Source organism: Schistocerca nitens, chromosome 1, assembly GCF_023898315.1.
Source record: "Schistocerca nitens isolate TAMUIC-IGC-003100 chromosome 1, iqSchNite1.1, whole genome shotgun sequence".
Taxonomy (NCBI): Eukaryota; Metazoa; Arthropoda; class Insecta; order Orthoptera; family Acrididae; genus Schistocerca; species Schistocerca nitens.
Window position 1 is genome coordinate 1,304,692,457 of NC_064614.1, and position 12,772 is coordinate 1,304,705,228.

Here is a 12,772-nt window from a genome sequence, read left to right on the forward strand (position 1 = left end):
ATGTGGGTGCCCATTGCCGTACTTCAAATTTGTTTGTTGGTGATGCTTTCAAAGGTAAAGTAATGATGGGTTAGGATATAGTCAGTTGTGGTGACCAGAAAAGAGGTTGTAGGTCTGGAATCCATTGGATCTCAGGAAAGGTAATGTTCAATAACGACAATGCAAAAGCTATAAGGGATCTTAGTATAAAGTGTTGTGGATTGGCAAGAGGGCATACCCACTAACGTAAGAGGAAGCCGAAAGGCACGTGTTTTAGCTCACGCAGGCTGGCGTGAGGTCTGGAACAGGACAAGGAAGTTAGACTAGAAAAAAAGGATGTAGCTGGTGGAATACTTAACTTTAATCCCTTAATGTTGAACATAGCTCTTGTCTGTACATTATTTACAATATCAATAGCAACTGATAACGGCGCCTTGCTAGGTCGTAGCAAATGAAGTAGCTGAAGGCTATGCTAACTATCGTCTCGGCAAATGGGAACGTATTTTGTCAGTGAACCATAGCTAGCAAAGTCGGCTGTACAACTGGGGCGAGTGCTAGGAAGTCTCTCTAGACCTGCCGTGTGGCGGCGCTCGGTCTGCAATCACTGATACTGGCGACACGCGGGTCCGACGTATACTAATGGACCGCGGCCGATTTAAAGGCTACCACCTAGCAAGTGTGGTGTCTGGCGGTGACACCACATGCCTCCCCCGCAAATCGGTTGTGTTATAAGGCTTCCGCCCGCCGTGGGGAGGACCCCATGTTGACGTATGCGACGAGGTGGGGAGCCTAACAACAGGCAAGGCTGTGCCACCCGCACCCTGCCATTCGGTCCGAGGGGAGCTAGGAAACGCCTGAAAACCTGCTCCAGGGTGCACGCCAACATGCGGTGTATGCGCCCGCAGAGAGACAGGAGGGGCTGAAGGGTCGACCTCCATCGGGCCGGGGCACCCGACGGGCGAAGATGACAGATGGTCCGGATCGGGCAAGAGTTCCATGTTGGAGGACAACCGGTCACGGGAAGCGAACGGCAGCGCGTGACCCAGGGAGGTGCCCGGCGGTTGCCACGGCGCGTCCACTGTGGGCGTCGCCGGCAGGAGAACAGGCGGCGGCGGCGGCGGTGGCAGTGGCGGTGGCATGTCGCCATGGGGCAAAATGGAAGGCAGCATCGGTAACACCTGGGGCTGAGGCGAGCCAGTAGATGGGTCCCCAGGGTGCTGACCGGACGGCACTGTCGCTGAAAGCAGACGGCGAGCAGCAGATCCCATGCGATGACAGAGGTGCAGCTGGTTGAGATGCCGACGCACCTCACCAGAGGCCCCCAAAACCAGATACATAGTGTGGCCGAGGCAGCGAAGAATGCGCCCTTTGAGCCAACGCCGTGAACCTCGATAGTGACGATAGTAGACAACGTTGCCTGGAGCAAAAGCAGGTGTCTGCCGCTGCACAGGTACCTGATGCGGCGGATGTAGCAAAGACATCAAGGTTCGATGATGACGACCGTGGAGCAACTCAGCCGGCGAGCGACCATCTCGGGGCTGAGAGCGATACGAGGACAAAAAGAGCAATAACGCGTCCTCCCGAGAATGCAACTCTTTCAACTTCAACATCTGTGACTTGAAAGTCTGGACCAATCGTTCAGCGGAACCGTTTGACTGTGGCGAAAACGGCGCGGTTGTCAGATGTTGAATACAATTGGCCTTGCAGAAGGACTGAAATTCTGCGGACATGAATTGCGGGCCATTGTCGGAAACAATAGTCTGTGGCAGACCTTCAATGGAAAAGATAGCAGATAACACTTGGATGGTGGCAGATGACGTCGTGGAAGACATCCGGACAACAAAAGGAAAATTTCTGAATGAATCTACCACAACCAACCATCGAGCATTCCAGAATGGACCAGCAAAATCAATGTGTAAGCGTTGCAAAGGGGAAGTGGCTCTTGGCCATGCAAAGAATTTTTGCGGTGGTGCGGATTGTTGTTCGGCACACGCCATGCAAGAAGAGCACATATTCGTAATCGCAGCATCGATTCCGAACCAAGTACAGTGCTGACGAGCAAGTTGTTTCGTTCTCACTATACCCCAATGTCCCTGGTGGAGAAGCCGTAAGACAGAGGGCTGTAACGAACGTGGGACCACGACCCTCGACTGATCATTATCAGAACGCAATAGCAAAACACCACGTCGAACAAAAAGTCTCTCCTTGTGAGCAAAAAATCAGCGAACCAATGGATCCTCGATCTGTGACGTTGACTAGGGCCATTGCGTGCCAACAAAATGCAGAATGGTAGCAAGGACAGGGTCAGCAGCTGTGGCTGTAGCTACACGACGAAAATCAATCGGAAACGATTCAAGCACGTCATCGGTTTCCGCATCAATGAACATGCAAGCAAGTTCGGAAGAATCGAATGCTCCATCCTCAGCAACAGGCAAACGGGACAATGCATCGGCGTTTCTGTGCTTAGCAGTGGACCGATACAAGATATTGTAACGGTACTGCGATAGGAAAATAGACCAGCGAATGAATTTCTGCGCTGTACGTGGAGGTACAGGGTTGTTCGGATGAAAAAGCGGTGTCAAAGGTTTGTGGTCTGTGATGATGGTAAAGTGACGACCATACAAGAAATCATGAAACTTAGTAACACCAAACACGAGAGCCAATGCTTCTTTCTCGATCTGTGAATAATTTCTTTGCGCAGACGAGAGCAATGTGGACGCAAAGGCAATAGGGCGATCGTGCAATCCATCTTTGTGCGCAAGTACAGCACCGATCCCGAAATCCAATGCATCCACCATCAACAAAAGGGGTTTCCGGGGATCGAATGGCATAAGGCAAGTATTGGAAAGCAACGTCGATTTCAACTGGCGAAAGGCGCGTTTGCGTTCCATCGTCCAGACAAACGGAACACCTTTACGGCGTAAGCTATGAAGCGGAGCTGAAATGGAAAAGGCATGGCGCACATAGCGATGATAATAATTAATTTTTCCCAGCACACTCTGTAGCTGCTTCAAATTCTGCGGTGAAGGCAAGTCTTGTATGGCACGGAGGTGCTCAGGACTAGGATGTATGCCTTGGGCATTGAGTACATGTCCCAGGTAGGGTAAGTTACGAGCAAAAAACACACATTTGTCCTTCCGCAAGCAAAGACCATTTCGTCGCAAGACCTGAAATAATGTTCTGAGATTGGCTAAATGTTCTTCTTCCGTCTGTCCGGAGATCACAATATCGTCCAGATAGTTTGCTGCAGTAGGGACCGACGCACAAACAGTTTGCAGATATTGCTGAAACAATGCAGGGGCGGATGCACACCCGAATGGCAGTCGTTTGAATCGATACAAACCAAGATGCGTGTTAACCACCAAAACGCGCTGGAAGTCTTCGTCCACCAGTATTTGCAAGTACGCATCTGCTAGGTCCAACTTCGAAAAATATTTACCCGGGCACAGTTTGTCAAAAAGATCTTCCGGGCGGGGTAAAGGAAAAGTTGCATTCACTAGTTGTGGATTCACTGTTGCCTTAAAGTCCACACAAAGTCTCAATTTTCCAGAAGGTTATGGCAAAATTACTAAGGGCGGTGCCCAGAGAGAAGCCTACACATGTTCAATCACACCTTGTGATTCCCAATCGTGTAATGTTCATGCGACCTCATCATGCAATGCATAGGGAACAATGCGTGCTCTGAAAAATTTCGGTTGCGCTATTACTTTCAGTTCCAAATGTGCTTCATAGTTCTTAGCGCAACCAAGGCCCGGTGCAAAAATGTCTGCAAATTCTTCACATAGACGAGAAACACTGTCTGAAGGCACAGTCTGGTTCACTGATAGGACCTGATTGACTATAGATAAGTTAAACAACTGAAAGAAATCTAAACCAAACAAGTTCACTGCAGAAGAAGAACGAAGGACGTACAATGACACAAGTTTTGTTTGTCCTTTGTATGTTGCAAGAAGGCTGCACTGCCCTAACACAGGGAGCCCGTGACCTGAATATGTAGTTAGCTTAACATTTGCGGCACACAACGGAGGTGTGCCCAGCTGTTTGTACGTGTCTTGATTGATCAGTGAAACTGCAGCTCTGGTATCGAGCTGGAATGGTATCACTTTGCCGTTAATGTCCAAGTCGACAAAAAGTTTATTGTCCTGTTGACAACAAGAGCGACTGTCTCGTGCAACGTGAACTGACACTGGTACAAAATCATGTGCGACATGACAGGATTTCCGGCGATGTTGACGCACACTATTTGTGGGACGAACACAGTCACTGTTAGAGAGAGTGGCACTGGGCAGAGTGGAAAGAACTACACGAATTTCCATGGGTGAAGTTTCACGAGCCGGAGTATCCTTGGTTCGATTCCAATTCCGGCACAAAGCAAGGGGCCTGGAATGGTTGTGAGTGTCCGATCTGAGCTTTTTCTGGCAAACACTTTGAACATGTCCTTTTTTATTACAGAAAAAGCAAATAGCTTGGCGTGACAGGCAATTCTCGCGCGAATGTCTAGTAGCACACTGCGGGCATGATTTTAGCACTGCATTTGCTTGCCTGCGCGGCACACGTGGCTGAGAGCCTGGTGGCAGCTGCACGGACAGGCGCTAGGGGCTGTTTACTGTTCCGTGCAGTGCGCCTGGCGGGCCGGTTAATGTGACACACGGCTGGTGAAGTTTCAAATGATTCCTGAGCAAAGTCAAGTGTGTCCTGTCGATCCAATATGTCCATCACTCGTTGAAGGGAGGGATTGACCAGTTTCAAAATCTGTTCCCTTATACGAACATCAGAAACGTTCTGTGCAATTGCATCACGTACCATAGTATCTGAATAAGGGAGTCCACATTGACACTCAAAAGCACAATCCCTAGTAAGGCCTTGCAAAGTTGCAACCCACTCCCTATTAGTCTGACCTGCTGTACATTTTGTACGAAAGAAGGTATACCGTTTGGCAACTACATTGACTGATTCTTTGAAATATGCATCTAATGCAGACAAAATTTCGTCGTAGGACAGAGTTGCTACGTCGCGTCGGGGAAATAATTTGACTATCACACAGTACATGTGCACCCCTACGGAGGAAAGGAGATAAGGCTGCCGCTCATTACCTTGAATTCTATAGGCAGCGAGATGGAATCCAAATTGGCATGACCACTCCGTCCAGCTTTCCAGTGCAACATCAAAACAACGAAAAGTTGGTGCAACAGCGTGTTGTGGCCGCGTTAGCGTTGAAGCGGCAGCTGCCGCATCATTTTGCATTGCATGTTGACCCTGGACGAGCTGTCCAAGGGCATCCAATAAGGCCTGCGTCTGCGGATTCTGCAAGCGATAAAATTCGGACAGTACATCTGGAGATTGTGGCGAAGCCATTACACAAGTAAATCAGGGCAATATCGATAAAAACATGGAAAACCTTGTCGCCAAAATGTTGTAGATTGGCAAGAGGGCCAACCCACTAATGTAAGAGGATGCCGAAAGGCACGCGTTTTAGCTCACGCAGGCTGGCGTGAGGTCTTAATGTTGAACGTAGTTCTTGTGTGTACATTATTTACAATATCAATAGCAACTGATAACGGCGCCTTGCTAGGTCGTAGCAAATGACGTAGCTGAAGGCTATGCTAACTATCGTCTTGGCAAATGAGAGCGTATTTTGTCAGTGAACCATCACTAGCAAAGTCGGCTGTACAACTGGGGCGAGTGCTAGGAAGTCTCTCTAGACCTGCCGTGTGGCGGCGCTTGGTCTGCAATCACTGATACTGGTGACACGCGGGTCCGACGTATACTAATAGACCATGGCCAATTTAAAGGCTACCACCTAGCAAGTGTGGTGTCTGGCGGTGACACCACATAAAGGAAGTGGCATCAGTAGTAATAGGCAGAGCATCGTGTGGTAAAGAAACAGGAACTGTGGAGAGTTGGTGGAGGAAATGGTTGGTGTTTTCTATATAGAAGAGAAGGTTGCAGGTAATAGGCAGGAGGTGTTGGTCTATGAAAACAGAGACTCTCTCAGTGGGGGCACAGCATCTGGCCCCAATGGATGGTTGGGTGTATTGAATTTATGAAGCATTTAGAAGGTAGGGGAATGAGTAGTGGTAAGTGTGGGGGAGGAAAGAGAGAGAGGGGGGGGGGGGGGGGGTCTCAGAGGAGAGGTTCTGGGATGTGCCTAAGGATTTGAAGAGAGACTAGAAATCCTGTTTGGTTTAATGGGGCCACAATGGTATGGTTTGTTGATGGACGAATCTGACAGCTGGCGGACACATAAAAAGTTATTCTTGTGGTTCAGAACAACAGTGGGGGAGCCTTCATCAGCAGGTAGGATTATAAGATCAGGACACACAGTATTTTATTCCTCATGTTTTTACTTCTTTCCTTGTCTGCTCCAGCCTCCCGTCCCCCACTCCACTTTCCATCTAACCTTCGGAATGCAACTAGGTGCCCTACACTCTCCACATCACATCCATGTATGCTACCAAAAGCAACACTTGACCATCCCCCAGCCCTACCCTGCTATGTCTCCCCCCCCCCCCCCCTCTTCTTTCGCATCCTATTCCTAGCCCACACCACCCAGATTGTTTCTCCCTTCATGCATAGTTGATCGCAGTCTGTCCTCCCAGCGAGAGAGAGTGGTCGGATGTGTGACAGTTGTGTGTGCATGTTTGTATGCATGCATGTGCATTTTTTTTTTGGGGGGGGGGGGGGGAGGGGGGCCGCAGGTGCAAACATGTGTGTGTGTGTGTGTGTGTGTGTGTGTGTGTGTGTGTGTGTGTGTGTGTGTGTGTGTGTGTGTGTGTGTGTGTATGGGTGCAACCATGCATTTGTGTTGTTGAGTTCTGAAAAAGGCCTTTTGCCTCAAAAGCTTACTTTTCTAGAAGTTTTTTTGTTGTGCCTGTCTACAATGTAACATCTCTACTATATGATGAGTAGCAGTCTGTCTGTTACATAATACTGTCATTGTCATTACATAAATTCTTTATTGTTAACCAAGATGTATCTAACTTCGGCCAATTACTCCATGGTTTCAAATGGTTCGAATGGCTCTGAGCATTATGGAACTTAACATCTGAGGTCGTCAGTCCCCTAGAACTTAGAACTGCTGAAACCTAACTAACCTAAGGACATCACACACATCCAGGATTTGAACCTGCGACCGTGGCTGTTGCGCAGTTCAAGACTGAAGCTCCTAGAACCGCTCGGCCACACCGGCCAGCTCCATGGTTTCCCTTTTGAGCATTAGCCCAAATGGGGAACTTTATAACAAATCTAATCCACAGTAGCAGTAGCTGCTAATGATTAGAAAAAAAGTCCTAGTTGCCTAATCTTTGTCCTTGGAACTTTTTGGTAGCATGTCTATAAAAGCTACCAATAATGAACAGTGTCTAATTAACAAGCTGCCCATGCTGTCTTTAGCAGTTAACAATATAAACTGAATAACATGAGGCCATCCCAACATGTAATTTTAATTGATTTGTCATTCTGTATGAACAACTTGGAAAATGTTTGACAGTGAAGTAAACGATTTCAAGTGGAAATGGATGCACACAATTATCTCCTCCCAATTTCAGTACAGTCAAGTGACTGACTTTAAATGATGAATTTATCAGGAGTTTCTTGACCCATCTTCACCATCTTGCTCCTTACACCATGAACACTTTGGGAAAATATTTTTACAGGTCTGAATAGCCTATTTTCTCTTCAATTTTTTTTCTTTTGCTCTGAGACATTGGAGGTCACTGTTTTTCTATCTGAAACATTGGAAGTTGCATTTTTTATGTTCTCTAGTCTCACCCACAAACTTCTTTTATGCCATGGCACTGGGACAAATGAAAGAATTTGTTCTTGATCTTTGATCATCTTGTGACATAGACAAAATGGTTTTTTCTTATAATACTACATGAAAGGAGCTGTAATCATACTAACCTGTCCAGATTGTGGATGACATTAATACTATACACAATAACGGTAGGCAAAGGAATGGGATTACTGAATTTCCTCAGAAACAAAAATCATGGTGAGATTGTTGTTTTGATCACTTTTTATTACCATTATCGTGACCAATCTTCATAAGTGTATGCAGTTTGTGTCTTGTGGGGATCATTGGAAAGATGATCAGCAACAAGAAGCTGCAGTTTCAATCAAGCTCTGTTTGGAAACATATTCATTTAGCTTCTTAAAATAAAATACAATGGCTACTGGCCATTAGGCAATGATAATGTTAAGTCTTCCACAATTCAGAGTTTCCCCTCCCCTTCAATCCATAATTCTGTAGAGCTCTAATTTACATAAGATTGAAATCCTGACATATTATTTGCAAGCCTTCGAAAAATTCCTAACATTCAGCATTGCTTTACAACCTTTACTTAGGTCCCTACAACATGACCCTAACAGGTCCTCCACAGTGCTCCAGGCTCTTCATTATTCCCAGAAAACTGATGACTTGATCATATCCTTCCAGTGGGCAAGGGATCTACCATTGTGATACTTGACTGATAGGAGTGTGTAAGCGAGAGTCTGTGCTAGTTGTGTGACACCTCTATGTACAGCATCTGCCATCAAGATGCCATCCCTCTGATACGAGCTGACCTACAGTCGACTCCTTAAAACTTCAGACTCCTCATAAGGACTAAGAACTCAATCCATAGCATTTCTTAACCAACTGAAAATGCACACCTCCACCTTTTACCTTCTTCCTAAGATCCATAAACCCAGTCACCCCTATAATCCCAATGTTGCTGGCTACAAAGCACCTACCAAAGGTGTATCTCCCTTAGTTGATCAACACTTGCAACCAATACTATGAAGCCTTTGCTCCTAAATTAAAGACACCAATCATTTCCTAGATCATCTAATATCTGTGCCTGTCCCATTGTGCCACACATCCTGCTTGTTCCCATTGATTCCGCCTCCTTTTATACCAACAAGTACATGATCTGTCTGCTGCTGAACATTTCCTCAACCAGCACCCACCTGATACCAAACCTATGATTCCCTTCCTACTCACCTTAATCAGCTTTAACCTTACACGAACTGGACTCGCATTCAGGAGGACAATGGCTCAATCCCGCATCCGACCATCCTGATTTAGTTTTTCCATGATTTCCCTAAATCGCTCCAGGCAAATGCCAGGATGGTTCCTTTGAAAGGGCATGGCCAACATCCCGCCCCGTCCTTCCCTAAAACCGATGAGACTGATGACCTCGCAGTTTGGTCTCTTCCCCCAAACAACCCAACCCCAACCCAACCCCCAGGATGGTTCCTTTGAAAGGGCACGGCCGAGTTCCTTTCCCATCTTTCCGTAATCCGATGAGACCGATGACCTCACTGTCTGGTCTCCTCCACCAAACATTCCAACCCCCAACCATTATACCAAACATATGATGCCCTTCCTACTCACCTTAATCAGCTTTAACCTTAGACGAACTGGACTCGCATTCAGGAGGACAATGGCTCAATCCCGCGTCCGACCATCCTGATTTAGTTTTTCCATGATTTCCCTAAATCGCTCCAGGCAAATGCCAGGATGGTTCCTTTGAAAGGGCACGGCCGAGTTCCTTCCTCATCTTTCCGTAATCCAATGAGACCGATGACCTCGCTGTCTGGTCTCCTCCACCAAACATTCCAACCCCCAACCATTATACCAAACCTATGATGCCCTTCCTACTCACCTTAATCAGCTTTAACCTTACACGAACTAGACTCACATTCAGGAGGACAATGGCTCAATCCCGCGTCCGACCATCCTGATTTAGTTTTTCCGTGATTTCCCTAAATCGCTCCAGGCAAATGCCAGGATGGTTCCTTTGTAAGGGCACGGCCGAGTTCCTTTCCCATCTTTCCGTAATCCGATGAGACCGATGACCTCACTGTCTGGTCTCCTCCACCAAACATTCCAACCCCCAACCATTACACCAACTACTTTACCTTTGAGGAGCAGATATATAAACAGATCAGCAGCACGGTCATGGGAACCAGGATTGCTCTTCCTATGCCACCCTTTTCATGTGTCCCTTGGAGGCTTTCCTGGTGGCCCCATGCCTTCAGCCATTGGTTTGGTTTAGTTACAGTGATGACATCTTTACAGTATGGACTCATAGTGAGGCTGGCCTGTTAAAAATTCTCCCAATGAAATGTCACACGGTCCTATTTTGAATCCCATGCCTCTTTCCTTGATATTGCCCTTATCCTCACTGAGGGTCAGCTACACACTTCTGTTCAAACTAAGAGGACCTAGACATCACTTTTGTTCACATTAGGGGACCGAAGCATCATGGTTGTTTTTTACACTAGCATTTTTAATAATACACTAGTATTTTTAATAATAATTGAAATGAAACTCTAACAAAATAATTAGTATATTGTGACCTGTGTGTGACAAAAATTTGAACACTGCTGCATTCAAAATAGTTTGAAAATTGATTTCTCCCTTACATATTGAATTATGTGTGATTTTTATTCTAAGCATACTGTACTTCCACAATATTGGAATTTAAAGGTCAGAACATATTTTGTTCATTTAAGAATGGAACAGGAATATTTACAAATTTCTTGTTCTATGTATCTGAAAAAAAAATGTTATTTATGAATCTGCTTTTTTCTCCTAATAATTTATGAACATATGGCATGTTCCAGCTGAAAATATTTCATATATTGTTGAATATTCTTGTTCTCTCTATCAATTAAACTCCTTACAAACAGGTCAATTGATAGGTGTGACTGGATGCCGATATGGACAGGCTTGTGGTCAGCAGGCCACTCTCCCCACCCTCTTCAATTTTTGTGAATGGAGCCACCACTTCATAGTCAAGTAACTCATGAACTGCACTCACATGATTTTGTAGCTTTAACATTGGATGAGGCAATGGTACTTAAGTATGCAAAAATGTTGATCATGAGAAACTGAAAGTCAAGATTTGCATGCAATTTTGTTCTGAGTGTCCTTTTAATCTTCTTTAATTTTCTGTCTTTCCTTTGTTACTCTGGCCTGTTCACCTTCACTGTGTACCATAACAGTTTATGGCATGGGTTGTGAATTTGTATGTTTTTGTTCTTTTGCTTCACATCTATCATACCCTCACCATGAAGTATTAGGCCTAACCCCACCTAACTGCAACCTAACAATTTCTTCAGTTTTAATGTGATTTCAACAACAAAAGCAGTAGATTGCCATAAAATTTATGACTGCAATTAAACTTATTAATTTTTGACATTTTAAGATGCAAAATTATTTGAAAAACACCTGAAACAGTCACAACAACTAGTTTACAACAGAATTGTGTGCATAAAGCACAAGTAAGCTGAAGTAAACTACTTGTATTGACAAAAGCATCGATTGCAATAAATCGCTGCTCCCAGTAAAATGTTTGTGCCAAAATTAAATAATGAGACATTTTAGCCAAGGTTTTGTGTTTTTCATCTCAGAGTAACACTTGCAACCTAGGGCCTCAATTATTTGTTGGATGTATTTCAATCTCTGTCTTCCTTTACAGTTTTTACCCTCTACAGCTCCCTGTAGTACCATGGAAGTTATTCCTTGACATTTTAACTTATGTCCTGTCAACCTGTCACTACTTTTCAGTCAGTGTTTTCCATATACCTCTTCCCTCACTAACTCTGCAGAGAACCTTATCATTCCGTACCTGATCAGTCTATCTTATTTCCAATACTCTTCTGTAGCACCACATCTCAAATGTTTCAATTCTGTTCTGTTCTGGTTTTCCCACAGTTCGTGTTTCACTACCAGATAATGCTGTGCTCCAAATGTACACTATCAGATATTTCTTTCTAAAATTAAGGCCTGTGTTTCATACCAGCAGGCTTCTTGTGGCCTCCTAGGCATTTTTTTTTAAAGTGACCACAACTGCTTTAAAAAGGAATTTGAACACAAAATGATGCAGTTGCATTATAAATAAAGTAAATAGTTTGAAACTCAGGAAGAATCACAGAATTTTGTTAAATAAAAGACAAAATTTCCGTTTTTTGAGCTCTCACGTTGTCTGGGTGTCTTAAGCATACTAACAAACAACAGTACTTACATTTTGACAGTTGCCATATTTTCCATGTCAAACATTTCCTCCCATAAATCACCAGCATTCAAGGCGAAATGTTTGTTCCTATGCAGGGTCTTTACAGTAATACACCACCTTTCTTACCTCTGTCTTCACTGGATGTTATTACAGCACCAACTCGTCTCAAAAGCAGATTTCCTGGGTCATCACATCCAATCATGGTACTGCTGATCCCTCCCAAAAAATCTTAGGAATACGCCTGTTCTCATTTAGTATTTCTTGCCTTGAAAATATTAATCAGATACTTTGACAAGGCTATGACTTCTTAAATGAGGACCATTATGTGTGACATTTTGTCCACCACATCTAGAATAGCTTTCCATCTCCCTCCAAATCTCCACAATATCCTTGCTAGACCCTGCACTTCTTCTGCACCCATTTTCCTACTCTATGGGTCGTACCCCTGTGACCGTCTCCATTGTAAGACCTGCCCTATGGAGTCTCCTGATATCACCAGTTCTGTAGCTGGCAGAGCATGTACTACCAAATGGAAAGCCATCTGTGAAACGACACATCTCCTGTACCAGCCATTACATGAACACTGTTTGGCCTTTTACGTGGGCCTGACTACCACCAAGTTGCCAGTTTGGATGAGTTGGCATAGACAGAGCTTGTATACTGACAAGACACACTATCCTTTTGTAGAGCTTGCTCTAAAACACGTCAGTCTTGAACTTGGTGCCTGTTTCACCACATGAGCCATCTTATTCTGCCCCCAGACACCAGTTTCTCAGAACTCTGCAGTT